Source organism: Octopus sinensis, linkage group LG2, assembly GCF_006345805.1.
Source record: "Octopus sinensis linkage group LG2, ASM634580v1, whole genome shotgun sequence".
Taxonomy (NCBI): Eukaryota; Metazoa; Mollusca; class Cephalopoda; order Octopoda; family Octopodidae; genus Octopus; species Octopus sinensis.
The window spans coordinates 14847047-14864780 of record NC_042998.1 but is presented as its reverse complement, the minus strand read 5'-3'; the positions used below and the strand labels follow the sequence as shown (position 1 = coordinate 14864780).

The 17734-nt window shown below is 31.0% G+C and overlaps 1 protein-coding gene across 13 annotated transcripts in view; it reads right to left on the bottom strand.

Annotated features, from left to right (window-relative positions):
* The window catches only part of LOC115222461 (nucleolysin TIAR), a 94951-nt gene that overhangs the window by 32650 nt on the left and 44567 nt on the right, over window positions 1-17734 (bottom strand). The gene's annotated exons all lie outside the window — the stretch shown is intronic.

Genomic DNA, 17734 nt, shown 5'->3' with positions numbered 1-17734 from the left:
TATACCATGGGGCCAAGGAAAATTCTCGCTTCAAATTTAACTTAGTTCAAGATTTATGTCTGTCTAACATTTCTATCCACTATTTTTTATGAAAACATTTTAAATATAACAAAGAAATGAGGATAAAAATATGGATTCACAGTCGTCATATTACACACGTGTTTAGTACTGTTCACATCATTACAAAGAACTTTAGTGTAACAGTTCAGAGAGAGTATGACTAAAGTGATGTTTTATGGAACAAATTTCATGACACAGCTATCAAGCCCATTTTACAAATAAAATACAAAAAGAAATAGGATTAAAACTAACCCAATAAAAAAAAATAAAGAAATTCACAAACCAATTTCAAACAGAAATACAAAGAGTAAGTAAAGGAAACAATTTTGTGAAACTTAGCACACAGTGCAATAGAGATAAAAATTTATTACCGAGAATTATTTATTTGATGGAAGTTAAGGCAGAATGTAGAACATTACTTCTAAAAGTCTCCCCACCACACATTTTAAAAAAAAAAAAGATAGAAAAACTGTAGATGAATTATTCAGCATCCTACATATTTTGACTTTAAAAACATCAGATAATTAAAAGATTTTTTTTGTTTTGTTTTTTTTGTATATATACTTGCTGATTGCTGATAGTATGGTTTTGAATATTAATCTACCAAGCATTTTTTCCCCCTCTTTATTTTGTTTGAGATTCTAGGTGTATTGCCCTAGTGATATTTTTGGTGGAATGGATGAGTAGAATCGGATGTAGAAATATCAGTAACACAACTCATTAAATTTACATTACACAGTAGAGTACCAATGTCAAATTGGTGTCTGAGAAATATCTATAATCTGATATAGAATTTCCCTCTCTCTCTCCTCAAACTCCAGCTGTATACATGCATCAGCTTTAAAAGCCAATAAGAAGGATTAATACAACTTGTAACGTTTTGTTTACAAACTCCTGCAAATATTTCATTGGTTTTTGAAAACAATGAATATATTCCATCATAAAAGCTTTTATTTATTTTATAGAGAAAGTAAAGAATAGCCTTTTCCCATTTTAAAAGTACAGGCGGTTATGTACATACAATAAAAAAGTTGCATATTACAGCAATAATTCATTTTCATAGAAAGAATTCACAAAGATATTTTCTTTCTAAGTTATAGCATTTTCTATAAAAACTAAAATTTAAAACAAAACAACCAAATTTTTATATTTCTATCCCAGAAATATTTAGACCAAAATTGTCTCCAATTAATAATAGATACAGACAGAACACATCACACATTAGTACAAGGGTGTAATAGCTATTTTCTCTTCTATTGTGGATTAGACAGTTCATATGCAAATAATTTGAAATAGGGAGCCAAACAATATTTCTCAAACCAACAGGAAAAATGAAAGAGAAGTTTAACAGATACAGATATTAAGGATTAATTCCAGTTATAAACAAGAGTTCTGAAGTAGTAATTCCCCATAAATCTAAAACAGACACATCAGGTTTGAAACATCACAGTAATAGGTGATGGTGAGACAAGGATATAAAAAGTTCAGGAAAGAACAATTTTTGTTCATCTTACAAAATCAGTTCATTCAACAACTTCCTATGAACAAAGTATAATCATTTAAATGCACTTTTTTTGTGGATGCATTTTAAAATAATTTTTAAAATAACATACAGAATATTCATGAAGGTATGATTTTCTGTACAACTATCTTCCTGTTACACAACAATGACCTACTTCCAGTGACATCCAGCACCATTTTAATACGAAAAGAAATGACAGTGACCCTCGTTCCTCCCAGACATGCATTATTCACTTGCAACCGGATCAAATCTACACTGACTTGAAAGCCTCCTCAAATTATATGCCCATCTCGTCTCTACAATACGGAAACAAATTTCAACTCATACCAAGAAAACACATTCCTCGTCCCTTTATCAGAAACATCACTCAACTAGAATCTTTAAAATCACTCCGATTGCTAGATCTCACACCAAGTAACTCACCGGGTAGTGAAAGAACCTCTTTTAACGTAGCTAGGACTTTTTCTCAACGACTGATCTCTCACTTTAGGACAAGACGGAGAAGGTGGAAAAGATGACTACTAAAAACTCCTCTCAAAATGCTTGTGCTAGGGTTGTTATAATGATAACCTGTGACTTCATGATGCTCACCATTACTAAATTCAAATGTTGTTCAGACATGATATCCACACTCATTTAGACGAAATCTTTTATAGCTTTAATCACCTATTTCTTGAATAGGCAAAAAGTTCCTCAATTCAGAGGGGCATGTACCATTTTATTGACCATAACACCCCATATTCAACTGGAATTCTATTTTAATGCCCTAAGGGATTGAAAGAAAGTTTGACAGTAGTACAAACTGAATTAAGTATAGATTCATAACTGCAAAAAAAATTTAGCTAACACTTTAAAGATTCTGCCTGAATTTGATCATTTTCAGCTTTTTTTTTTTTTCGTGTGTGTATTATAATTAGAATAAGTTCTGTACTGAAAGTTTGTAAGCAGTGTACAATCAGAATTTTTTTGCACACAAATCCCAGTACATTAAAGTCCCTGACAAACGGAGCCAAGACACTGTCTCAGTCCCCTCCCGACCTTTTAATAAAATTCACCTACGACACTAAAGTACTTTTAATCAGACAAATTTCTTTTATTTTTCAACATATGTGAGATCAACTAGATAGCTACATATAATAGCACACAGTATATTTGAATATATGTAACGAAAAATTATTTAACAAAAAAACATTCCAAATGGTAATTCTAAAGTTATATATATAAACGAGAAAAAAAAAAAAAAAAATCAAAAGGTGTAAGCATAAAATTTGTTAGTAGTTAAATTCGTAAAAGCATTAAAATACAGCAGTAACGATGTTAGACAGGTAGCATTTAAATAAAAGAAGCAAACTGCAAAAAAAAACATCTATTTTACAAAAATAACAAGATACTGTTAGCAATCCAACACTAACTAAAACTCATCTTGAGTACACATGCACTATTTCTCACTTGGAACTTGTTACAAATTCAACGTAAACTAGCAGTTAAAATTCATTACGCAGGAAGTGAAATATTTGCTTTTAAATATGCGTATAATGAACGCAACACATTTAGCATAGGTTGAAAACGTTAGAATATTTAATGCCTTGAGTATCATGAATAAAGAAACAGTTTCATTTTCAAAGTTCATCAATAACACTCTTGGTGTCTACAGCAAGAGTTCACAGCACAAAAGGTGTTGTGATGTTTCAAAAGAGTACAACAAAGAAAAAGTTACCGCTTCTATATAAATTGGTCCTACTAATCACACCAAAATTGTTTGCTTAGATTTAACCTAGAAATGATTATGACCAAGAACTGTGCCCTTGTTTCATTTGCAAGATATATTTATGCATGTCTGGATTCAGTTCTTCCACCAATCAAGCCAAAAATCAGCAAATTACCTGTATTCAGTCAAGCTTGCAAAGCACAACCAAGACATTGCCTTGCTTTGATTTGAAAATGAGATACAGGGCATACAAAAAGTTTGGGAATCAATGTCTATAGGGATTAATTCTGAAGTGTAGCTTTCAGGAATAAGCCAATATTTATACTTCCAGTAAACCTAACTACTTTAAAAACAAAAAATTTGTTTAACCTTTTTACAGCAAAAAATCACATATTCACTCAGTTTCATTACCCTTAGCAGCAGAAAGTAATTCTATATACCAATATCTTTTGGAAAATGCCATATTTGAAACATATATAGAAATATGATGTAGCACGGATTTTTGTCAGTGAACAGGTCGCGGTCTTAAAGCGACGAAAATATTTTGACAAATCAAACTTAAATGTTGAAGTGAATCGAACGGCTTTTATGTGTTTCTTAAATGGCTTACAAACACCTTCTACGCTGCAATTGTTTTCGTTTCAGCACACGATCTCAGATCAAATCACTTGCTATGCAAGTACATCTCCGTATATATATATATATATATATATATATATATAGCAGCGAGCAGGCAGAATCATTAGCATGCCGGGTGTAATGCTTAGCAGTATTTCGTTTGCCATTAAGTTCTGAGTTCAAATTCCGCCAAGGTTGACCTTGCCTTTCAACCTTTCAAAGTCGATTAAATAAGTACCAGTTATACACTGGGATCAATGTAATCAACTTAATCCCTTTGTCTCTCCTTGTTTGTCCCCTCTGTGTTTAGCCCGTTGTAGGCAATAAGGAAATATATATATATATATATACATATATATATATATATACATGTATAGATTATATTTTTTGTTGTTGAGCTATATCAAGTTTGGTAAAGAAATGTGACTAGCAGAAAATAACCATTACATTTTTGGCAGATATTCATCATCATTACTGAAATTGCCATAAAATTCGATTTTGCAGCTAAAGGATTAATAATTTTTAATAATGTAGTCTTATTGAAGACTATACCCAATTCAATGGAGTCTTTAGGTATGAACAAGCCCCCCATCTCACCGCAAACTCCTTGTTTTACTGATTTAGATTTTCAGCATCTTCGAAGATCTGAATTCCAACGGTCTGTTGGCAGAAGAGAGCTACCTTTTCCCAAGTCGTGGTTAATTGATTTTTACTGTAAAAATTCTCTTCTGTTTCTGACAAACTAGCCTCGAAAGTTACCATACTAAGCTCAGTTCCTTTACTGTGCGAGTAGTCATTAGATTTTAATAAAAGGGGCTTAAATAACATTAAATCTCAAGATCAAACTGATTCTTTATCCAATCACATCTCAATCAGATAGTTAATCTTATTTCATTGGCTCATTAAGTTGACTATACGTATGATTAATACAGAGAGAAATAATAAAATGTAATAATGTCATTAGCAAAACTTTCACATAAAACTAGATAAATCGGTTTTTATTATTACATTTACAACTGATGAAATTCATTGATTGATACTAAGAATTTACAATGACTCGAGATTTCACGAGTTATGAAAAATCCTAGGAAAAGCAATAAGCAATGAAATTTTACATCAATAAGTTGGTATTGAAATCATATTTCGAGTAACGAAGATGAAAACTAGTCATAAATTTTAAGGCCTGAAAACATTATACAATAAAGAAAACCAAATTCAAATTAAGTCTTCTCGAAATAGAAGTGTGAAAATTCTTAAACTAGTTTATTGCCACATTTGTTAAAATACACTGGATTTCTAATTAATTTTGAAAATATAAACAAGTTAATAACGTAACTTTGCAAAGTTGTTTAGAACTTAAATTAACATAAAATTTTTGATTACTTTGAAACAGGAAGCTCGCATCATAGAATCGGGGGCAATTTCAAAACAAGTTAGTATCAAAGGGTGAAGTGTAATAAATATGAGTAAAACTTTCAATAAAAAGTATAACCATAAGGAGTAAAGAAAACAATGCTCTTTTCAACAACAACATATTTGTAAACAAATTTTGTTCCTGTTTGCTTTTGGAAACTGATTTCACAGCTACACTGCATTTGAAATACTACTTTAACACAAAATACTCTTTCCATTTCAACAGAAAATTAAGGATTCCATTACTTGACTACGATTTAATACAGTAAATTGATTTTACAGCAATATAAAAACGTTTGCAAAACGATATGACAATGATTATATTTACGAAATATCCATTAAGTTAGGCTTGTTTGTAATATATCATATTTATAATACATCATATTGATAACAATATCAACAACTGCCTTAACCCTTTAGCATTCAGATTATTCTGTAAAATCTAAAGCTTATGTATTCACACCATGTAAAATTAATCTTGTATCATTTCATAGCTTTGAGATTTCAATGATGTGATTATTTTTAAAATGACACAATAAAATAGCTATGAATGACTATATCTGACTAGTTTGAACATAAAATAGGTAAAATATTTTAGCCGGATATGGCCGGTTTAAAAACTAAAGGTTGGTCATTACTGACCAACGTAATATTGCTCCTAATTCTACAATACAAACTTTCTCTTTTGAAGGATCTAAATTATCAAAATTTCACGTTAACTGGTATTTCAAACACCAGCTTGATAATGACAAAAGTTATTTTACCAAACATATTATTTTCAAAATTAACTACGTTGACGCATTTAAATAGAAAATATCATAACAAAATAGTTAAAATTTAACTACGCAGAATCTATATGTAATGGATGGGTTAGGAAGGTGGTATCAATATTTTAATTACATTTTTTTTTCTTTTTTTTTTACTGTCTTGCAACATCTCAATTTAGATAATATAAAACTGTAATCCAAGTGTGTGTGTGTGTGCATGTATACACATACGCACACATGCTTCAACGCAGTTAATTATTTTTTCAAACTTGTCTGCAATTATTAAAAATTTTTGTAAGCATTCGAACAAGAAAATAATTTCCAACCTATATAATTATGTATGCTTCTTTTGAGACCAAGATAATTTTATTGTTGTTTAGCACTTGTGAAGTTACTAATGGGAATAAGTCACTGGACTATAAAACATTAAAACTTCACACAACTACTAATTTGCATTGGTAGAAATTATAAAATTATAGAACAACAGGAGTTAGCAATTTCAACCAATATTTTTGATAATCACCCGAATCATCATCGATTCAAATCATTTCCATTCAATGGCCATTATTCTTTGTCCTCCAACATTTCATATATATATGTTTTACAAATTCCCTTTCATAAAAATAATGTCATATTCCACAACCAATAAAAACTTATAATTAATGGGAGTAAATACTCACCCACTCACACAATTAGAAATGACAGAATTATTCAAATTACCTATTGTTAATTACCATAAATAGTTAAGTACACAAAATGAGCATATAACTGCAGTACAAGGAAAAGATAGCAGCTAGAGGTTAAAGAATATTAACTATGCCAATGCAACAGTGTAGTTACAAAATAACAGATGCACTCTAACGAGAAAATACAGAGTAATTGAATTAGGTGATTTTCAAGAACTACTGAGCATAAACCCTCAGGTTAAAAACTGACACTGGACACATGCTACTGATATGATATTAGGTAATATTGAATGAGAAATTCATTTACTCAGTATGAGATGCAATTTCTCATTCATTTGTTCCACATCTGCTTTTCCATGTTGGCATGAGTTAGATGAATATGCTACTGAAGCATTCATTTATAGTTGGATGCCCTCTCGTTTTTTTTTAATAAGTAAAAGATCTCTTATTCCACAAGGACTTGAAGGGACAAAGTGAGCAGGCAATTTATTGACAGAAGTTCTTAACAACATGTGAATGTTAAGACTTTCACATAATCAAGATGTAAATACACATGCATTCAAAATATTTAAGAACTTTGTCGGATGATTTTAATAATTTGATCATAAAGGATCAGTGACAAGAAGGTACTGTGTAGAGGAATTTATGGACAACTCTCCAAGAAAATGTTAGTTGAAAATATAGCAACAATTGTTTAATTAGGACATTGACAGAGCACCCAATAAAACTGGTTAACAAGTGGTTTCTGTGTCTATGGTTTTGTTTTCACAGTTTCTATTTCTTTTAGTAAAGGAAAAAATATGAATTCCAAACTAATATCTTTACCAGTTAGTAGACGATATCAAAGGGTCCATTGAACAACTGCTTAAAAACAAGTGCATGAATGTAATCACCATGTTCTCCTGACTACAGGTTACAGGTTCCTAGACATTTCTGTGGATCATCAAGCATTCTATTTTAAGAACCATTAACATTGATTTATTTACTTAAGTTCAGTCTTTATCCAGTCACTGCCAAATTTTCAAATACATGAATATGAAGATAGATAGAAAGGGAGTGAGAAAGTTATTAGAAAAAACACATCCCTTCCAATACACTGAGATGACACCATTTACAAACTTGTATCCATTAAATAACAGTGGCCTAATATCCTGACAAAGACACCGGAAAAGGCCATTACAATATACCAATATTTATATCATGAATTGAACTCCTCTCAAAGTGTAGCTACGCGAAGGTTAAGTTAGGTTTCAAAATATGGAAAAGATAAAAATTATGCAAGTTTCTAAAATAACCTGAATTTGTAGAAAAATAACTTAAGTGATTTCTAACCTATCTAATTATACCTAAATGTCAAACATAGCTGGCTTGCTAGATTCTTTTTTTTTACAACCACTCACCAATATTTTAATGATATTACCCATCATAAAATGGCAAGTGACTGTTGGCATTAACCATTGGTGAAATAGCTTCATTACATTTTGCAAATCTTTCAATAGTTTCCTATACTTAGTAGGGAAAACTTTTATAAAAATACAGATAAATTGACAGATTTTAATTGAGATTTACTGAAGAGATACCGTTAAGTCGTAATTTGAAGCCACAAAATACTGCTGCAGACATACATGTTGAGATATGGGAAAGCAAGGATAAGAATGAAAATCAGCGTGTTCCAACATTGTACAAATCTATATTTTACAAGCATTAAAATAAACAGTCGCTTTATAAACACAGTTCTTGCTAAATATACACACATCACTCAACATAAACCATGTTTTATATACATCACATATTTTGGTAATCTCATTTTCATACTAGATTCTAAAAGAAAAAGTGACATGCTTTTATTGAGTTCAGATTAAGTAAATATATCTTAGATTTTAATACAAGCAAAACTCGCATTTGAAATTGAGTACTACCAAAAGCACGGGGTGGGGTGAAAAATGTTTCAATGTGTTAAAATGCATTGATTTTCATAATTTATACTCGACACTTAACAAAGTGGAACACTCAAGTAAACTGACTGAAAGAAAAACTAAATTATTTACGATAGATTCTATTGTTTCTTCAACAAAAGAAAACTTGAGGGAGTTATCTTCACACCTCTTGAAACTTTTTTGACAAACAAGCAATGGCTCACAACATGATGCCTGGAACTTTATCTGCAGGAGTAATACCCATGACTGATTCTTTGAATGAAACCTTAACTTCTACAAGGTTGTATACTCTTCAGTGATAATACAATATTAGAAAGATAGAACCATGAACAGATGGGTCAAACAAATTAGTTATACTAAGAAATGAAAATCATTTAACCTTGGCGTACCTTTAGCAAGCCAAACCTTTTTTATATATAACATTTTCAAAATTATAATAAAGAATTTTTGATTATTACTGAAGATATAAAACCTAATATAAAGTAGCTAATGACTCTAGCACTGGCACAGAATTTGTATTTGATCCTAAACATACTTATTTTTAATCATTAATAATGCTTAAATCAATCTGATTGCCATGTAATATTACTTTCCTACAGTAATAGAAATTCACAGCATACATTTTGCAATTTGTCTAATTAATCAAGGTGAAAAAATTAGTATTAGTATAATTATATATTTTCACTCAAAGTAACATTATGATTAAGCTCATTAACTCTTTCGTTTTCTGAAAACTGCCCGACTCTGTATGCTTTCCATTAAAATCAAAATACTGAAGAAAATGTTACCAGTTCAAGTAAACAAGTAAAGAAGTTACATCATGTACGTGTAAACACTTGTACAAGATGTTAATGCTTGTTACAGCATGAATTGTGCATGTCCTGGTTCTGTTCTATTTCTCCTAAATCCTTAGCTTCATCATTTATATAAAATCCTTTTTAAAAAAGTTACATGAAAATTTCAGATATAATAATAGCAACTCGCTTTGGATCATTTTCAGCTACAACAAATTTTTCTTTTTTTAAATCCTACACATGGTGGCCTTCAAATGAACATTTCAATTTCTTCCAGTGAGACGAGCGGCAGAAACAATGGTCTCCAGAAAGAGTTGTGACAGAAATTTGTTTCTATTTCATGCATTCCAAAAGAAACTGGACCCAATCAGTCATTTCCAGGACTTTAAAACCATTAATTATTTACTCTTGTTTGTTTTAATGCAAATCTAACAGCAGACTAAATGGGAAAAGTGACCAAACTAGACAAAATTAAGGCAATTCTTGCCATAACGGACAGAAGTTGGAAAAAATAGCCAAAACTCATTTATTATGCACACAAATAGTCTTACAATACCAATTTAAGTATCTGATTATTTCAAGACTTAATTGAAACACAGAAATATAATTACAAAGCAGTTAAAATGTTTCTATTTAAAGCATATGCACTCCAGGAGAATTCATAAAATAATGTCAAGCCGGATTGCTGGTTGGTTATCAATTTATATTTTGTGATCTTCAACACTGTAGCCTGTGCTTCTCAACATAACATCCTCTTACAACCAGTGCTTTTTAATCTAAATATTAATGTGATATTGTGTAAAGAACTTTCTAGAAAACTCAGAAAGTGAACATCAAGTGTATAAGATTATCTACAAGAATGTGAAAAATATTGGCACCCTAAGTAAATTTAAACATTTCATTACACATTATGTTCTAAACCTAAATTTAAAGAGAAGCAGTAAAATATTTGGAGGGTTAATTTAACCTAAATTTTAATGTCTAACTAAAGTCAGAATCGTAGCAATAATATACAATCATCGTGAATTATTAATATAGGTTGCAATTACAAAAAGAAAATGAACGCTCCTAAGAACAATTTTCTATCCTTTAATTTACCAACGCCAACTAGTTCACTTCATAGTTAACACACTTGGAAAAGGCATTAATACACATTAAGGCTTGAAACAAATTTAAATCTGTTCTCTTTACATCAATTAATTACACAGTCATTTACTAATGAATACTTCCTAATACTTATAGAGCTGGTTGCTACAATAAACAATCCTGAAGAATTCCTATACTATAAGAATAAGAAATTTATAGCAAGCATGTTTTTGGAGGTAGAAACATACAGTAGCATTTTTAAACAAGATTTCTCAAAAGGAATTCACTATCAAAGCTCGGCTATGTTACATATTTTATTTTGTTTCAATATAAACAAGCCAATAAGGAAACTTTAACTGGGCTTACGCAATCTGTTGGAAGTAGCGAAATCTCCCTAAAATCACACATTATCATGAAATGGATATAAGCTCAGAGGATAAAATAGCTTTAATCTGCTCAACCTAAAACTGAATTTCAGCTGAACTGAACCGTCTTCATTATCATCATTTAAAGTCCTTCCATGCATGCATGGGTAGGACGGTTGACAGGGGCCAGCCATGCAGAAAAACTACCCTAGGCTAATGTGTCTGTTTTCAGCAGAGTTTTTACAGGTGGATGCCCTTCATAACACCAACCATTTTGGAGAGTACAAACAAATAATTATTTAAAAAATGACACCAATATTTCATTTCAAATTGAAAAGCGATTATGAAATTTGTTTTGCCAAACAGTAAAAAGCTTTTCAAATAAAATTTCTTCATACATATTTTGATGAAAATAGGAATGCTACAGTACTTTTTGTTCATTTTACATTCATTTTTACAAAGGTTTTTTCATTCGTTTCTTTTTTTAAATCCCATTTTTTTTGCATGGATTGGATAAAAAATGTCATTTTTGAGATATTCCTTCAAAACTAGATATCCTCCTTGATGCTAAATTTTCCATTTTTGCATGTAAAGGATCTTTTATTCTATATGATTTTGAAGGTACAAAGTGATCAGACGATTTGCTGACACGAGAGGCTGAAAACACTACCACTGTACTTTCAGTTGGAAACAATTACAGGTGTCCCTCTCTATTCTGCATGCACACATGTCTTTTGTCCAAACCAAATCCATTCACAAGACTGGTCAGCCCAGGGATAGGTAGCTCATACAATGGAGCTGAATCCCAAATGACGTAGGCGTAAAGCAAACTTCTCTCAACCATCTGCCATGCCTTTGAAAACCAAAGACGAAACAGATTTCATGCCAACAGCAGTCAAGCACAAGCTGGTTAGTCCTAAGAAGCATGCAAAAGCTTTCCTGAAAGTGGCCAGATCCCTCAAAAAGGAACTACTATACATTAAATACTGTGCACTATTATGTAATGAAAATATACCATTCTAAGAAGCGTACAAACACGTGTAGCGTATAGAAATTTACACTTGGCATTCAATCTTCACTCAAGGCACCACCCAAAGTGTACAGCTTTTAAGAGCAGACCTCACAGCATCAGGTGTTGCAATGCAATGAAGAGATATTTACAACAGCTTGGAGAAAAGGAAGAATAATTAATATACTAGAATAAATTTAGCATTCCATGTGACTTCATTCAATCAGTTATCTGAGAAAATCTGATACACATTACAAAGTCAGTGGTAGACAGAAACTATTTGAAAAGTAAAACCTGCAAGAACCACCCCCTCTAACTCTTGTTACCAAATTTTTGTTGAACAACACTCTACATATGTTTCAATTCAATTGCAAATAAGGAGGAATCACGTAAAATGTCATTATTAAGCTGAGGTTTGAAATATAACGTGAAATTTTGATCACTTGGTGGTCTCAGGCAGATTTAATATCATGAGGGTTTTGAAGCCAATGCTTCTCAATGTGACTTATGTAAAAATAATTCTAGTGCTCCTTTTCAAACACATTGTTTCATTTAATTCCTCACAAAATTAAGATAGTGCAATGTTGTCTGTAAAATGTAGCAGTTTCTGCAACTCTAACAAGATCTTCTCCCTACTCCCTGGAAATCATGTGAGAGTTCCAAGCCAAAAGGAGAAACTTTGAAAAACCACTATCCTAAGATTCTGTCAAAAGAATAGCCGATTGGCAAAGATTATTGTCTTGCCTTCGACATAAAGTCATAACAGGAAATAGTTTGCTAGCAAACTGTCTATTGATGTATGTGAGATTCACCAAAGAAATTCCATATGAAATAAAGATTAGTTGTGACTCAGGTGGGTATGATTTTACAGTTAATTTATATCTTACAAGACACTGACATACTGGCTCAGTGATTCATGTGTAATAGTTGTTTCAAATTTAAAGATTAAGGAGGCTGCAAATGTTTTAATTCGACTTTTATTTTTAGGTCTTCAAAGACATTTATATAACCAATTTATTTTAAAGTCCTCAACAGAGATGATAAACAAAAAAAAAAAAAACTAAGCATTTAAAGTAGAAATATTGCCAAAACATTTAAACACGCAAGATGATTTTTCTTTTCTTTTTTTTTTTATATGTTTGATATTTGTGACTAAAACTTTCCCTGTTCCACTGTTTAAATTAATGTTTTAATTCTCTTTATCACAACTATATATCAAATAAATTCAAAATTTTAAACATGAAGTTTTTACATAAAATCATATTTATTAGATTCAGGTAATATTTTTTACATCATTTAACACTGTGTTTACTTCATATTTATTATAGAAAATGTTACAGCAATGTAAATAAAACTGAAGTAGCTGACTGAAAATAAATTTATTAAATATTTGATTTAACCACATCGATGATTCTCTAAAGAGATAGTGTTGCAAAGATCAAAGAGCAAAAAAATGTTTCGCAACTAAATGATACCCCAATCCAAACTTATTGAAATTGCTTCAGAACTGTGAATATTGAAAATTGTTAACCCAAAGGTAATAACTCACAGCTGGCATTTGTAGATATGTAAATGTAGAGAGAGAAATAAGAATAACAAATCACTATTGCCTACAAAATAATATCTATAAAATTTATCAAATGCCTGACATAGAACTACCACCTAAATGCAATGGAATCAAACCCAAGGCTATAACCAAACTTGCTAACATCTAATAAAATATCAATTCATGCATGGGATGAAAATATTTACAGTTAATCTCATCTGAAGCAGTATACTTATTTGTGTAATTAAAAATAGTCTGAGCTCTAAAAATAGTTTTCCCATTAAACTGTGCATATATAAATCACTTTAAATTCAGGCAATCATTAAAAGCTTGCAATTATAACTAAAATTAAATGCAATGACCTAAATATACTGAGATTTAGGTTAGCTGATACTGTAACCATCATTCAATAAACCCCTTGAAAGTGTTTTATACTATTTTATAATATTTTACTAACATATTACAAATATACACCTATTCAACATTGAAATTATGATTACATATCTTTGGGATTTTTTTTTTTTTTCATTTATTCTCTCAACTGGAGAATTATCTCTGCAATGCTAAAATTTACAAGCAACCATTAAATTCTTTGACAACAACCAAACTCACTCTAAACCATTGTTAGAAAAAAACCATCTAAGACATCCCTAAATTGTGACACTTGCATACCTTTAATCGTTAAAGCAAATACAATTAGGAGGGAAAGCCTTGGGTAATACAGGGTAAAAATCCGCTGGTTTTGAAAGATTTAAAGGAATAACATCTTTCATAAATAACTAGACAGAAAGTAATATGATTTTCTTAGCAATTCTCCCCAATGTAATAAAAAAAAAATTAAAAAAACAGTGGAGATTAAGTGACAATTAGACCGTGAATAATTTCTTCATATCCTTTTATATTCTATTAATAACCTAACGAGATTTGTTTTTATCTTCTACTATAATCACATTGCTAAACATTCTCTACAGGGAGTAGGTTTGTCAAGTGTTTTATGATACCTATAGTTTTATTAATTACCAGACTGGAGCTTTGACAATGCCTTCATATATATATTTCACACTTCAAAACACAAACTTAAAAACTGAATTGGTGTTTTAATTAATAAGAAATTCTGACAAATTTCTCCTGATACTTTATACAGCTTACAAGTTCAATGCACGCCCCTAAAGTACATTTTTAGCCTTGTTATTTAGACTGGAAATTAATGCAAAGTACAACTAAAATAGCATAACAAGATGTGCATGTATACATTTTATACACATCAACCCTTAAGCATTTAAATCAGTCATATCTGGCCCAGACATTCTGTTTTATGCTCAAACTGGCCCGATTTGGCCTATCACACCTAAACAATAATACTATCGAAATTCCAAAGCTATGAGATACTGCAGGATTGATTCAAAACAATGAATACCTAAGCATTGCATTTGGCAAAGGATTCTGAAAGCAAAAGGGTCGACACAAAAATAGACTTGCACATCATTTTAGGATACGGAACTGAATTGTTTCAAGTAAATTAAATCACCTATTTATAAAAATAGGTCTTAGCAAAAGACAAGCTTAGACTCTTAGTTAGGTATGAAAAGTTTAAGCAGTATATTTAGGTATTCAGATGATTATTTGTCTCTAGAAACAGTAGGAACACACAGCACCTTTATGCTCAAGTTATTGACAATAATTGATCAAAACAGAAAAAGGGATTTAGTACACAATATAGGCTCTAGTATTGCTGTGTGGTTAAAGCTTGCTTCTCAACCATGAGATTTCAAATTCAGTTCCACTGCCCAGATAATTAGGCAACTATCCTCTATTAAAAGCCTGGAGTAGATTTTGTAGATCGAAACTAAAAGAAGCTTGTTGTGTATGTCTTTCTTTTGGCATCATGTGATGTTTGTAAACAAACATCACCATCATATATGCAATGCTATTCGTTTTGTGCAAAATGCATGTGAAGGGCATCTGGCTACAGAAAATTTACCTCATACAAACGTGGGTGCTAAAACAACAATGATGACACTATCAGGAATGTGGTATATGTAAATCCACTGTGCACATGAGGAAGAAAATAGCATATGAAGTAGAAAAAAAAACTTTCAGGCTTCAATAAAATGAAAGGTATGTATAATACAGATTTCTCATATTGATAAAACGCTTTAACTACCATCAATTCTTACATTAGAAGTATATAGTTTGAATTCTTTGGAACATTAAAATATGTAAGCAAAACACGTCTATTCTATAAATGAAAAACTGCATTTTTATATCTTTTTATGATCATTTCAAATTAATAATAAAAACATATTTAACCCTTTTGCCATCAATCTGCTTTAGGTTCCATAAAGCATATACTCATAGTTTACACAGCAGCAGTTTAATAATAATTTACTTTGCAAAATCCCTCTAAATATCCAAGTTTACATTATTAGCAATATTGTCATATGCAAATGAATGAACCAAACAATTGCAGCAATAACAGATTTCCCATTTCCAAGCCAATACATTTGTTCAAGGTGTATTAAACTGATTAAAATTAGCAGCATCTATTATAATCCATAATTCATGGTCTGTAATGATCAAAATAATCCCAACGTCAGTTCGTGATTTACACTTTTATTTCAGGATTTTAAACTGAAGATCATTTTCTTACATTCAAAATTTTGTTCAGATGATGCGAAACGTGATAGATGCATGTGAAGGTTATAAATTGTTTTGACTGTAAAGATAAAAATGTGAGAAATGCATTGCTGTGAGTCATGCAAATGTTTCGTAGTCTCAACAGACAACACAATGCATTGCCCTTCAGTGACAAGTGAGGAGCTGAAAGAGTCATTCCAGTACATGAAATACGTTCTTGGAGATGGCAATATCTACCCACCCTGCCAATAAAACAAGGAGAGGGTCCAAGGACACATCATCATCATTTAACGTCCGCTTTCCATGGGCTGGACGATTTGACTGAGGTCTGGCGAACCAGACTCCAATCTGATCTAGCAGAGTTTCTACAGCTGGATGCCCTTCCTAACGCCAAACACTCCAAGAGTGTAGAGGTCCAGTTTGGTGGTACTGGCAACGGCCACACCCAAATGGTGCTTTTTATGTGCCACCTGTACAGACGTGCACACAGAACACATTTTCAATTTGGAAGGTTTGAATGAAGATCTATCAAAGGTAGCCAGTACATTATCGGCTTGTGACCTTACACCCTTTGGATAACAAATTTGAACAAAACCATTCATAACAATTTTACAATTCAACTTCGAATCCTAATCCAGTGGCATCCAAACTTCTTATATTTTAATTGCTGTATTTATGTGCCTATGACATGTTATACACTCATTCTTTTGTTTACATACCTACACTCGTTTACAAATTCAGTTCAGTTCCAAATAGTTGCCATTTCTTAATATTGTAAAATTATATAAATTTTATTTATTCTAAGTATAATGTATTGTGTGGGTGAAAAATTCATCTTTCAATTAGATAGAAAAGACATGCTGCAAGCTTTCAGGTGAAAGAGAAGCTTATATGATGGTGTAAGTAGGTCATGGATTGTAGAAATAGGTGACTTCTCAATATGGATGCAGTTAAGTAAAAAAACCCTCACAAAAAGACTTAGAAAGTACCCTTGTAAAAATACCGTTCCAAAGGAGGCAGAGTTTTGAAGGACTTGCATGTCTTCATGTCAAATTATTTAGTATGATAACTTTGGTGAGATTCAACTTTATGCTCTAATGAGGATTGACACAAATTTTACCCTTTTGCTACTAAGCATCCACAGTCATCATAACTAATTTAGTGTATTTTCCATTTTCGTGACTTTGTTTTTACAATGTTATAATTATAATAATAATTATTATTTCTAAAACAAATTGACAGAACAAAATCTTTTTACATTCTGAGTTCAAATGACATTGATAAGGATTTTGCTTTCATTTAATAAAAACAAGTACCAGTCAAATTACGAGTTTGATCACACTGACTATAACCAATAATTTCACACTTTGTGGCCTCGTGTCTACATTAGAAATCAATAGTAATTAGAAATCAAGCAAGATTAAAAAATTGAACAAACCTTTCTCTTAAAGTTATGTTAATAATGATAGCAATTTTTAATAAAAACAAAAAGTGGTATTCAGTAATGTAATTAAAACTGGCTTATGTGTATTATATGAAAGAAAAGAAAATTTTTAAAACTAGCAAGTACTTAAATCTAATTAAAA